Source organism: Triturus cristatus, chromosome 4_1 (assembly GCF_964204655.1).
Source record: "Triturus cristatus chromosome 4_1, aTriCri1.1, whole genome shotgun sequence".
Taxonomy (NCBI): Eukaryota; Metazoa; Chordata; class Amphibia; order Caudata; family Salamandridae; genus Triturus; species Triturus cristatus.
This window is the reverse complement of record NC_140585.1, coordinates 1056241193-1056255891: the sequence shown is the minus strand read 5'-3', so window position 1 is coordinate 1056255891 and position 14699 is coordinate 1056241193.

The following is a 14699-nucleotide window of genomic DNA, read 5'->3' as shown; positions in this document are numbered from 1 at the left end:
CTCTTTGTTGGAGATCTTTTTAAGGAGGTGCCTTATTTGTGCATGTGGGTGTGTGGGCCAAAGTGGTGAGAGTGAGTGATAATAAAATTACCTCTTGGTACCTCAATAAGTTTAATAAAAGGTCCTCAAGGTAGATTAAAACTTGCAATCTGGTTTGGAGACTCTCCTTTGGACTAAATAGAGGGGAGGGATTACTATGGTCCCACCTGCTCTCAAACCGTGAATGGGATATGTGATGTGTTAGGGGTATGTGATGGTCGACATGTTTCGTACAACCTGGTGGTCCCTAATGGATCCTACTGTGCTTCTTCAGGACCGTGTGTCTAGAAAGGGGGGTAAAAGGTAGGAGTCAGGGAAAAAGACACCCTGTACTACAACGTCAGCTAAAGTCAGGATATGTAAAATGTCTCTGCGTCCGAGAAACGTGTTGTTCGTATTCTCAATAAAACCGAACCTGTAGGAGACAGAGAGAGGACAGGAATCCACCATGGATGAGGGTGGAATCAACAAATAATGGTGAAAGAGAAGATAGTAAAAAAGGGGGGGGGGTTCTTAATAAAGGCGCAGACAGTCCCGAAGTGGTATGGTTCTGTCGGCAATTTAAACCGATAAAATAAGCTTGTTCGAGGCGTTAGACTACTAGGCGAGGTGTGAGTAGAGTGCCCGTCTAAAAGGAATGGTGCGGGTACATTGACATCCACAGGAGGCAGACTGGGAGTACAGAGAGGCCAGTGTTGGTAATGGAAGGGTCCTGGAGAACCAAAGACCAAATAGGCTAGTGGTGAAGGAACAATCTAAAGGGCAAATATCAATATGTATATGTATGCGTAGCAAGATGACCACCATGAACATTCCCTATGCCATGCTATACCCCACACGTTTGGAAATAACAGTGGATGGGACGCAGAACATTTTTGGAGATCCCAAAAGTTTGACTCAAAACCTGCAGCAGCAAGAAATGGCAGGGAAAAGACGTACATCTCCACGAGGAGACAGGTATGAATAGTTGACAGAATCCAACCTAGATAGCCTGGCGAGATAGGAGCCATAAAGACGACGAGCAAGACTGAGCAGGCAAATCAGGCACTATAGTGAAATATGAGTGAAGACAGTAAGAAAATGTGAACATAAGGGACATCATTGTAGATTAGATGTGCATGTTGATAAACAAGTCAGCACTTTTTGCACCAGTGGTGGAGAAGACCGGCGGGCTGCTCATGCCCCTATGTGTGAACCACAACAGTGGAATGTTTTTAGGGGGGAGAGGGCAACTGTTTGGGGAAGGGTGTGAAGTAAGGGAACAGATTTTCGACGCGATTGGGGCGATGAAGTGGGAGGTGGGGGACAATGGGGAAGGGAAGCTGAAGAGGGAAAGAAATGTATGGCAAAAAAGATACTACCATGACAAGCAATAGCATAAAATACTGGCTAATAGAACCAGCAACACTGCAAGACACACAAATAGTTAGATGACACAGCTGAATAGACCACTGACACTCATCTCGTGGAATGTAAGGTGCCTAAATAAGCACCGAAAAAAACAGACAGGTAATAGCATATCTAGACAGACACAATATAAAGATAGCACTGCTCCAAGAGACACACCTTACTGAACACTCCGAAATGAGCATCGGCAATACATGGGCAATGACGCGCATAGCCTCATCATACTCCTCTACGTGCATGGGGTGCTTCTATTGGTGAAGAAAGGAACTCTGTTTATAGCAAAGTATACCAAAACAGACACACACAGATGATATATCATCGTTCAAGGAGATTACAGCAGCATGGATTCGACACTGGTCAATATCTATGCTCCAAATATAGATGACCAGGGATTTTTTGCTCAAATTTGGGCACAGCTGCACGTGATAACACCAACTGCGATCATATGAGGGGGGTTTTAATACATGCTTAAACCTACCTTAGATAGAGGCACACACTCTGTCAGACACGATAAGCAAGTGGGCAAAGTACTGAGAGAAGGCATGCAGGAACAGGGGGTGGTGGATCTGTGGAGGATACGGTATTTAAACAAACAAGAAGGAACCTGTACCTCCCTTACACACAACTGCTGGTCTAGGATAGACTATTGGCTCGAGACCAGGGATGTGAGCAATTGGACAAAATCTATAGAGCATCTCCCAAAGACATTATCAGACCACGCCCCAGTAAAGCTAGAATTGCTACTACCCACACACACCCAGACAGTTTACTTGGCGCTTTCAATCAGAAGTGTTAATGGACCAAGTATTTAAAGCAGAGGTAAGGAAAGCAATCATAGAATTCTTTGAGTATAATATAGGCTCAGTTATTAGCACAAGCACGCTATGGGATGCTTTCAAGGCGACCATTTGAGGTGCTTGTATCAGTAAGGGAGCAGGGGTTTTCAAAGATATCCATTAGCAGTTACTCATGCTTGAGAGTGAGACCCAAGAATTAGAGTGAGAGTTTGAAAAGACGCTAGATCCAGCTTTGCTAGCTAAGATAAGAGAGAAGATGACAGACTACCAGGAGCTAGCAGAATGGGAACTCTGATTCCTCACACGTAGATATATAGCACGCAAGTATTGGTAAGGAGGAAGACCTGGAAGCACTCTAGTTCTAAAGCTAAGTTGCACAAAAGCTCCTACACAAATAGTACAAATAGAGAATGAGGGAGGGGAAACATGACATGAAACCCCATCCATACTTCTAGCCTTTATAGAGTATTATGAACAGCTGTACTCAACGAGATCACAAGTCGCAGAGATAGACGATTATCTGCAGGATGTTGCCTTGGCCTGGCTATCAGACAGACAGAGGCAGTACCTTATGCAGCCTATCACACAGGATGAAATCAAAGATGCTATACGAACTCTCCCTAAAGGTAAAGCGCTGGGCACGGACGGATTTACCAGAGAGCTTTATAAGGAATTTGAGGAACTGCTAGTACCACACCTCATATCAATGTGCGAGGAAGCATATGAGACAGGCCTCCTCCCCTTAACGCTTAGAGAGGCACTACTGATTACTCTACTCAAACCAGATAAAAATCCTGAACTCCGTACATCATATAGGTCTCTATCACTCATAAATATAGACGCTAAAATCTTGGCCAAAATACTGTCGACTAGACTGCGACCCCTAATGCAGAATCTAGTCCTGCCAGACCAATCTGGATTTATACCCACCAGATCAACTTTACAAAATCTACGCACTCTGTTTGCTTTATTCCATCAACTTGATACAGAGCTACCATCAGCAACCATTTTACTGGATGCAACGAAAGTGTTTGATTTAATAGAATGGAGGTATATGTTCGCAATATTGAGAAGAATGGGTTTCTCCTGGACATTCCTCCAATGGATTAAACTGCTCTATACGGAACCAGTGGTAGGACTAAGGGTGAATGGCACTACTACAAAACCATTTGCTATTACGAGAGGAACGCGCCAGGGGTGTCTGTTATCACCACTACTATTCACTTTGGCGCGGAACACTTGTCGTGTAAGATAAGACAGAGGCATGTGGACACAGCATTGAGATTTAAATTAAGACCCCTTTACATATCATTGTACACACATGATATGGTACTATATATAAGAGACCTGGTAAATATTCTCCAGCCATTGCTAAGGGAATATATTGAATATGAGAGATTCTCAGCACTAAGTGTAAACTAGGCCAAGTCGGTACTTATACCTCTGACCCGCTGCACAAAACAATGTACTACAGAATTTCCTCTAGTGTGGAGTGCAGACCACAATAGGTGCCTAGGGATCTGGGTTCACAGGGATCCCGCAATAATGGTTCGGGAGAATTATGGCACCACACTGTCAAAACTAGAAGATCAGATAGCTCGCTGGATCTATCTACCGCTATCACCTGCAGATAAGATTGCAATACAAAAAATGATCATTCTATCCAGATTTCTAAACATGTTTATAAACATACCTATCCCCCTACTGTTGCACTCCTTTACCAAACTAAGGGGCATATTTCAAGAAAAGCGTTTAAATTATCGTCGCTTTAGCGGCAGGAAACTGCCGCTAAAGCGGCGATAATGGGCTTGATAATATGTCGCAGAGAATTCCAATAGAAGCCCAGGTTGACACCAGAACATGGGCTTCTATTGGAATCCTCAAGGGCATATTATCAAGCCCATTATCGCCGATTTAGCGGAGGTTTCCTGCCACTAAAGCGGCGATAATTTTAACGCCAATCTTGATAATATGCCCCGAAGATCTCACCTAATCACCTTAACATGTGCAGGACTCAAACCCAGAATTAGATGGAAAGAATTAACTAGGCCACATACACAGAGTGGCTTCGGGGCACCAGATATGTACCTATATTATTTGAGTGCTCAGGCACATTTTGCGTAGCATTGGCATAAGCTGCATGAATATGTCCCATATGTAGCCAAAGAAGCAGACTGAGATTTCCTGACTCCGCTTTTAGCACTAATACCACAGAGAAACCTGGAACGGTCATGAACGTCAATAAACCCAGTGCATAGCACGATACTATATGTCCTGAAATGCCCTTACTGCACCACCCAGACATCACAGTCACACAAGAGAGAAAGGCGATGAGCATACTAGAGGAGATGAGACTATGTAAGATGGGGGACATGTTCAAGAATCAAGAGTTTATACACTCAATGGAGATAGGTACAGTGTATACACAGACCCCATTACATCTTTTTACTTGCATAAGACTGCGACAATCCATTAAAGCGATATACTCACCCTTCCCACATGAACCATCTACACTGCAGACATTACAAATGCTACATACCTCACCCACTCTGGAAAAACGTATAACCAAACTTCATAATTCAGCGCAGAAAGAAGAATACAGTATCACAAAGTGAGCCTTAGAGAGATGGAACAGAACCCTAAATACACCAGCAACTGAGGATGAATGGGGTACATGCGGCGCATTGACTGAGCTGCTTACACCAAATTGCAACTTACGAATTATTCATTTAGAAATTTTGCAACAGATGTATTACTAGCCTGTGCAACTGCATAAGTATGGCTTACGAAGCAAGGCTGATTGTAAACGATGTGGGCAAAGGGAAACAGATTTTCTACATGTCAGCTGAGCGTGCCCCCCATTCGAGAGTACTGGAGGGAGGTAATGGAAACATTGGGTAATATGTTGATGGAGAGAATGCCTAATACCCCACGGGTATGCCTTCTGGGCCTGGTCAAAATTCAAAGCCCGGCCACTCGGAGACTAGCTGTGGTGGCATTACTACTAGGCCTGGGCGAAGCACTACGCTACGCTCACGTAGTTTGCGAAGTTCGCGCTACTTCGCACTACGCGAACTGCACGTAGCACAGTGCGAACACGCGTAGCGTAGTGTTGCGTAGTGCTGCGGTCATTTTTTGCTTGCTCGCGGTCCTCAACGTCAAGTTGGCGACCACGAGCAAGCAAAATGACATCCTGGCGAGACTTTTTCCTTGTTCGCGATCGCGAGCATGGAAAATAAACCTCCCGGCGAGATTCCCAACGCGAGAAGGTCAGGTTTCTCATTGCGAGGGGTCGCGTATGCTCGCGACCGCTCGCGATGAGAAACTACCAGTTCGCGTTGAGAAAGCTGCAGCTCGAGTAAAAATCTACTCGAGCAGCAGAAAACTACAGCTCGCACTGTGCAAGATGCCATTTTCAATGATTGCACAGTGCCGGTTGCTTGTCCGCACTGTGCAATCATTGAAAACAACATCTTGCACAGTGCGAACATGTTACTTCGCAGTTCGCGAAGTGCTACGCGTAGCTCGCGTAGTGCGAACTTCACTTTGCGTAGCTTCGCAAAGTGCTACTTCGCGAACTACGCCCACCCTTAATTACTACTAGCTAAATGGCGCACAGTGGTCCACTGGGGCAGCAGAAAATCCCCAAATATTAAAAGCAGGTTAAAAGATATGGTGTACTGTAAGGAACAATTAGCAATCTATGCCGAGGAGCTAGCAGTGGCCTCAAGACCGAAGGATATCTTAATCCATTACCTGCAAACCATGGAGACAGAGGACGGAGACAGGAATGTACAAGACGCGCAATGACAATGAATAGCGCAGGGAAAGAGAATGTGCAACTCTAAGGAACTGTGTCATACTAGTTAATGCTGTTGCATGATGTATGGTTAAGTGCTATTATTTGTCTAACAACAGAGACATGTAAATGTATGTGTTTAAGGGAGACTACAATAAACAAATAATAAAAAATAAAAAATTTAAAACATAAAAACGTATGGAGTAGTCAGATTTTCAATTATAAGTCTGAAAATGCCACTTAATGATGGCATTTTCTTACTTTACCCATTCTCTGTCTCTGCTTGTCTCTGATACACGTCTGGATTGGGTGACTGCTTGGCTTTGTGCATTCCCTCTAAACAGTCACACAAAGGGAGGATGGGTGTTACATTTGCATCCTGATGGCCCATCACCTGACTGATGGTCCTTCTTGAGGTAGATTGGGAGGGAGGAGCTGACACTTGCACCTGAATAGGGCTGTACCTGTCACCTCACATAGAGCTGCATAACCCCCTGTAGTGTGTCTGGAGCCAGGGCTGGAAAGGCAGGGACCTTGTGGTCTTCAAAGACCTCTTTGATGTCTCCCCCACTTCAAAGGCCCATTTGGGTGTAAGTACTGGACCTCTGACACTGCCAAATAAGAACTTTCCTGCAACCAAGTGCATTCTGTCTGGAAGAAGAGCTGCTATGCTGTAGGAGGAGTGCTAGTTTGCTACCTGCATTGCTGTGCTGGCCTGCTGCCTGCTGATAGCTGTGCTACAGGAGGGATTACCACTTTGCAACTTGCTCTGCTGTGTTGGCCACGCTGCCTGCTGCTTCTGGCCCAGGAGTGAGAGAGAGAGAGAGGCCCTGCTCTCTGCATCCTTGAACCCAAGATTATCCAAGGGCTTGTCTCCTGTTTTTTGAAGTCTCAGGGACACAAAAGACTTTCTGCTACTCTGTTAGTGTTGCAGTACTCTGCCATCTGTGACTTCTACCCTTGCCTGAGGTGCCCCTACAGTCCTGGGCCTCAGAAGTAGGTTTTACAGCTCTTTGAATGCAAAAACCGTCGCATTGACCCAACTGTGTGAGAAAAATCAACACATCGCTCCCCGACACGACACAGTGCTGAATCAATGACAACGCGAGTCGCAACTCAAGGCTCAATGATGATGCAGCGCTGATTTTTCAACACCGTCTGCAAAGGCTCAAAGAGGATGCAGTGCCAAGTCTTAACCGCCGTCTACGAGACTCATCTCCAATGCAGTGACCCAACTGTGGGCGAAAATTTTGATGCATCGTATGTTTGACGTTGACGCTTTGCTTCACACAAGGTACTTTCTTAGCAGGCCCAGTATGGGTTCTGTAGCTGGCATTACCTCCATCACAGTCAGCATGAACTTTGGAATTGCACCGTTCCCACATGACCTCTAGTAACCTTTTGACCGCTAGTGACTTCTAAGCACTGTTTTCACATTTAATCTTTAAAAATCATATCTCAAGTTCTACATATTGGATTTTTGTTGTTGTGGACTTGTCTTGCTCACAAACATATTCTCTAGTTTTCTATACTGGTGTGGAGTCTCTTTTGTTGTGATTTCACTGTGTTACTTTTATTAAAGTGTGCAAAAATACTTTACATATTGCCTCTTAATTTAAGCCTGACTGCTCTGTGCCAAGCTACCAGAGAGTGAGGACAGGTTTTTTAGGTTGTGTATCTGGCTTACCCTGACAAGGACTTTGGCTCATGCTCGGACAGGGTGTATATTCTACCAACCAGAAACCTCAGTTTCTAACATTACCTAAGACAATGAGCGCAACAAGGTGTATGAGTCACATGTCATCTATTATATGTATTATATGTTAGGAGTGCTTTGTCTGTAGAAATGAAGGAGCAGATTTACCTAGTTTACACACAGCGCAGTAACCAAAGTTGCTGCTGCGCTGAATTGCTTGAAAAGCAGAAAGCGCGCTTACTAAGATATGGTACTTTTGCTCTCTCTGCTAGTTCTGGCGTACCGCAGGCTGCCTTGCACCAAATGCACACACACTTGCACAATGGGGGAAGTGTGTGTGTGTGATGTCAAACATTGGTTTCATGCTGAAATGGTACCCTTCCAGCACAAAATGTTATGCTCTAACGAAGTTTACCTCTTTATTACTACACATGGCACTTTACGGTGCAGAAAATATACAAAGTTAGTAAGGTTTAGAGAAAATAAAGCTTTTCCTCAGCTGTATGCCTGCTTCAAGGAGGCATAACTTTGTGATACAAATCTCTTTTTCCCAAAGTTAGTAGTTGGTAATTAGCATCAAAGTCTATGGGTGGGTGCATGGAAACATTCATTCCACCTATGGTACGTCTCCTAAATGCAAAGTAGCGCATAGTGCGAATTAGCAATAATTTAGGTTCCTATCCACCACATTTTAGGATTGCACTATAAAGTAAATCCTAAATCACCGTTCTGATGTAAACCAGGTGATAAGTGTTGGTAAGTTCATCCCATAAACTCCGGATTCGAACTGTAACACAATTTGGCGTGTCTCTATTGATAAAAATGTATTAATGCAAAAAAGGAACCTTTTTATAGAAATGCAAGAATAACAAATGCTGCTCCTTGAAGCCAGTTCCTAGCTCACTCCGCTATGTTATACAATTTGTAACACATGAACTCAAAGGAACAAAATGATCTTTGTGACAAACTCAGTTACCTTCTGAACTACCTACATAAAACACAATTTATTAATATACATGTTACCCATAGTGCTTTGCAACGGAAACATTAACCCTCTATGCTACTTTATCATGAGTCAAAACTGTGACTATGCAAATCAGAGATTTATTCTCAAGTGCTTTCGCTATTACTCCCCCCCTCACACACAAACACACACACACACACACCCTGAAAACTGCTGGGCACACAAAGATCTCTGCCGGCTGCCCCTATCCAGGCATAACCTACCACGCAAATGGCGCCTCTTCGAACTTGGCACCCGCTGCGGTGGCACTGCTGAAAGTATACATTCTAAAACCCACATATGTTTTTAATATATTGTGATCACTGAGAAACCCCATATAAAAGTGCATTCTGAGTACTTCCTTCAGGGGGTATTAGGGATAATTATTAACATGAGTGACTGTAAAATTCCCGGAACGGAACACCATGAAATGTCACAGCTTGGCCCAGACATTGTGTTGGATTTTCTCTAACCTAGAATGGATTTTCTTCTCAGAAGGGCTCTCCTCCTCCTTTAGTCATCACCAACATTTTTTTAGAAAGCTCTCAGCACACAGTGAAACTCTGTGGCATGCCTAGGAGTACGGAGGTGGCTCAATGTGCCCATTACCAGAATAATGGGTTCATGATGGACAGTACCACTGAAGATGGTCTTTCCTGGGAAATTTCTAGTTGATCACAGGTTGAACCTTGTTTATGCTGTACAAGGCGCTGAGGAGGCCAAGGGGTCTAATTCTCAGAATAGGACTGAAGTCTACATCCCGTGGTTTATATAGTCGTGCGGGGGATGTTTTCTAACTTTTTTCTGAAGTTATGGCTGCACAGGTTCTCAGCTTACTCCTGTGAAACAATGGCACAGTGAACCCCCTACTTCAGCAACGTACGTGGGGGCTACCCCTCGGACCGATAAGCTAGTGAATTGTGTCCCAGTAAAACATTAATTAACCATTGTGTTGCCTCTTATGCCTGCAGGCAAAATGCTAATAAATGATAGAGAAAAACAAGACAAAGGGGTTTGACTCGTGAAATGACATGAAATGCGAAGAAAAGTGAGAATGAGAAATGATGGAATAATGAAAATATGGGAAACGCAGAGTGAGGGAGAACTAGAGAGAGTGTGCTTGAGAGATAAAGGTAATAAAGAAAAACAACGATGAGACAAAATATGGGTGGGAGGAAAGAAAGACAGGAGAAAAGAAATGTGAAAGGAAATAAAAAAGAAAAGTTGAAAGGTAGGGTGGAAAAGTGGAAGTGAGGGTGAACAAATGAAATGATGGAATGAAAGGATGAAAGGATTGATCGATGGAAAGGCAAAAAGACGGATGAAAGAGTGAAAGGATGGCTAGTTGAAAGGGTGAATGTATAAAAGAATTAAGAAGTGACAGATGGAAAGAGTGAAAATATATATGATGAGGTGAAAGGTTGGATGGCTCGCTGGGTGAACCAGATGGGTGGATTGATGGAAATGTGAAGTGACGAAGGCATGGATGAATACACAGAAAGGTGAAAGGGGTAAATGGATTGATGGATGCATGGATGAATGGATGGATGGATGGATGGGACGGGAGGGATGGATGGATAGAAGGAGGGAGAGAGGGAAGGAAAGAGGGAGGGAGGGATGGATGGAAGAATAGGTGGACTAATGGATGGATGGAAAGGTGAAGGGAACGACAGATGAATGGATGAATATCTAGAAGGGTGAACAGATTGATTGTTGATGGACGAAAAGAGTATAAACGAGAAAAGGGAACCCTTCTAAGTAGAGAGGGTTGGCTTGCTTTGCGTCCTTGTGTGTTTAGATTTATGGTTCAAATGGGGAGATTGTATTATTCCGTCTACTCCTTTGCTGTGAAGCATTTCACAATTTTCGTTTGCTCAGCAAGTGGAGAACTTTTCACATGCGCAATTGTACATTACATAAACGTGCATGCGAAGGGATGCTTCTTTTGAAGGCAGATGCATTCTGTTTTTTTTATCAAGCAGAAATGTATTTTAGTATAGAAAAAAACCTTCTGTCTCATCAGTCTAGGGGATGTTCCTTTCTCTTTTACATGCTGGAAAGGGATTTACTCTTGCCCTTGATAATCTTGGTTATGTTATATTACGTTATGTTATGTTATGTATGGCATGTCATGTTATGTAATGCTATGCACATTTGCATGATGTGCATCTCAACTGTGATGATGTCTGAGTCCTAGTGACTAGCGATGGTCGGAGAGGCCCTGACCAGGATCCACTGGATCAGGCAGGTTTTGTGTGGAATTCAAGGACTGAGCTGGTGGCTCTGATGTGCAGTGGGAGGTTGTTCGAGGACTTGGGAGCCAGGTAGGAGAGACATGAGTTAGTAAGAGGCTGGCTGAGAAGAGGTTTCTGATTGCAGTGTGGGATTTGTTGCAGCTGATCAGGTAAGTGAGAGCTAGATTGTGTATGTGTGCCTGAGGAGTGTGAAGAGCACACACTTATCTATGGACTGAGAGTCAGTGGGGATCTTTTAGATGTTGGAGATGTGAGTGCAGGGTGGGAGTTTGGGCGTGAGTCTGGCTGCAGTATTTTGAATGGACTGGAGACTCTTGCGGGCATATCTACAAGGTGGCGATAGAAAATTATCGCCGCTTTTTAATACATGAACACGACACATTTCAGAATACAAAACAGCAACGCAACAGAAAGTGAAAACACAATATCATAATATATGTGTGCTTTACACCGCGTGGTGGCGTTGGTTTGTGTTGCTGTGTAGATTTTGTGCTGTTTTATTGCAATTTTTTTTGTGATTTTGTTTCGCACTGCTGTGATTTTGATTCGGTTTTAATGGTATGGTTTGTTGTAGCCCGTTACCGTGTTGTTGGTGTGATTTTTGTGGCGTTACTTCGGTGTATTGTTGTTTCATTGCATTGTTGTTTGGGTGTTTCGCCTGTGGTTGTTGTACAGCAGTACATTCCAGCAGTAGTCCAGAACGAAACATAAAATGGCAACTGACAAACATAGGGGAAGATCAGCAACAACCGGCGATAATTATCGCTAAGCGCACTTAGCACTAGAATAATTATCGTCGGCTAGCGTGGGTTTTTATCGCTGAGATAGCGTGCTATTAGAAACGCTTATCTCAAAAGCGATAAAAATCCTCACGCTTACTGCCTAACGTGAGATTATCGCTGGAAAACCAGCGATAATCTCACGCCATGTGACGTTAGCTTGTTGATAGGGCCCCACAAACTTAGCCATGATGTCCACCTTCCATAGGATATCATGGCTAAGTCAGTCCTGAAGCAGGCGTAAGGAAAGTAGCGATAACAGGGGTTATCGCTACTTTTCCTGACGCTATGCTTCATAGCGTGGGGCTTGATGATAGGAGAATTGTCGCTTAGCGACATTTCTCCTGTCATGACAGGGCAGGAACGCCCACTTTGCATCTCATTAGAGATGCAAAGCTGGGCGTTAGGAATTCCTACGCTAATGCAAGTTTTCACGCGTTAGCGTGAACTTGCTAATTAGGCGATAAAATTATTGACGCTTTTCGGCCGAAAACTGCCGCAAAAGCAGCGATAATTCTATCGCCTAGCCTTGCTGATATGCCCAATAATACTGCTGCTACAACAGCTCCACATCTTTACATGATAGTAATCAATCTAAACGATGTGACAATGCTTTGAACAATACCCTTCCTTCACTCACCTGCATGGTAACAATAGGGCATACATTTTCATTTTTACACACGTTCCTTTCTTATTAAACCTTAATCTTCCGGATGAAAGTGCATACAATCAGTTGCATGGGTAAAATGCATCCTGTTAGTGAATATCAACAAGGATATGACTGAGCGTTCACCTCATTTGCATTGCAATTTCCTGACTATTTTCTAATGCTCTCCTAATGCTCGCCTGACGACAAACTCTTTTACACCTCTAAGAGGCACTAATAGCATACAGAACTTATGTACACTCTCAATCATTTCCAGAACACAGAGAAGATAGACATCTATGACATTATGCATCGATTCTATGTCACAAAGGCATAACTAATGCATAACACAACTTTTGTACATTTACGCATGGCTAAAAAAAATCCTGGATCGGACATCCAAAGGTAGATGGATCGGACCCCCAAAGGTAGATGCAGCATTTCTTTCCAAAAGTGTGAATGTTGCTGCTTTTATTAAGTTAATTAATAGCCAAAGATGATTTGCAGCATTTTCTGGAAAGGAGGTGAAATCTGCTGATTATTGAAGCTTCTGTTGCCTCAAACCTCAGCCGTCCCACTTCCCCCAAAATATTAATGTATAAACTAGTATTGCATTCTTTGACCTCGATGACGATAAACTAAAATGGTGCATTACACACACATTTCCACAGCACCTACACACTGGCTTTATGGATGGTTTAAACACTGAAAGACAATGTTCCTAAAAGACTCCACACCTTACTTTCAAGGAATTTCCACTAAATCTGTTTCTGTCCCATGAATGATACATAATATACTGTATGGAGATAATCGATGAGCATTATATATCTGATGTGATAAAAATATTTACAACTTAATTTTGGCTTAAGTTTCAAACTAATGCTGGAACACTGAACTGACTTCCAACTGCTGCAGCCAGTGTAGTTTCCAGACTTTAAATGAGTGATATATAATATTGAGATATATAATATGTATATACTCGATACACAATGAATATGTATATCTATCTTTAGGTTAACATTGAAAATGACATGTGGAACCATTAGGAATTGCAATCATCACAGAGATGGTGGCCTGCTTGGGTCAGCAGACCACTACATCTGTGATTGCCTTTTAAATAAAAGAACCTTTTTTTAGGTCTCGCCTACGCAGCGTGCATGCGCTACTTAGGAGGACCTTTAGCCGTCGTTCTGCTCTTTTTCGAAGCACATACCTGTGCTTGTGGCGGCATCCACCTTGCGGGAGCGCACAGGGGCGCGCCACAAGTTTAAGTATGTGCTTCCAAAAAGAGCAAACAGCTGCTGCTTCCCGCGCGCGCGTTCGGAAGCATTCCCAGGGAGTCTCTTCTATTCTGTGCACTCCCCCCACCCCTCCCACATTATGTTCATTTGTTTCGGGGCAAAGACACATTTTTGATCTTGGCACCGCCTGAATAACCTGGGGAGTTGATCACACAGCATAGTGCTGAACGTTATGTTTTTGAATGTTTGATCACCAGCCTTTGAAAACAGGGTGCAAGCTTAAAGAACTTAGGGGCATATGTATCAAACGATTTTTTAATCGCAAATGCTGCAATTCGCAAAATAACAGCGTTTGCGATTAAAAAATCGCTAATCGGGATGTATGAGCCAATATCTCATCGCAAAATTAAGGAATTGCTAATTTAGAGATTTCTTAATTTTGCGTAAGCATTTAAGAAATCGCAAAATGCGATTTCTTAAATGATATGTAACACGCACCCAAGTTGTGCGAATTATCCTTAAGAAATCGCAAATTACCACCAACTTCTAGTTGGTGGTAATTTGCGATTTCCTTTCAAAATGCACTGTTTTGAATTTTACAAAGTGCCACGTTGCGCACAATCATGCCCTTAGGGCATGTATGTGCGCCATATGCGCACACATGCTCATTTCAGGGGTGCATCAGGGTGTCATCATGACACCCTTGCACCTTTGAAATTATTCTCAAATTGCGATTAGCAAATTGCGAATCGCAATTTGAGAATTACTTCACATTCATTCCTATGAGTCTCCTGGCCCATAGGAATGAATGGGAAGGTATTCCTTAATTGCGATTTCGCAATTTGCTAATCGCAATTAAGGAATTTTAAGAAATCGCAAAAGTTTTGCGATTGTTTAAATACATCCCGTTTTGCAATTCTCAAATAGCGATTCTTTAAAAATCGCTATTTGAGAATCGCAAATGGAGATGTTGATACATATGCCCCTTACTCTGCCTAACGTGCATTCAATAACATTTATATAACGTGTGCAAAAGT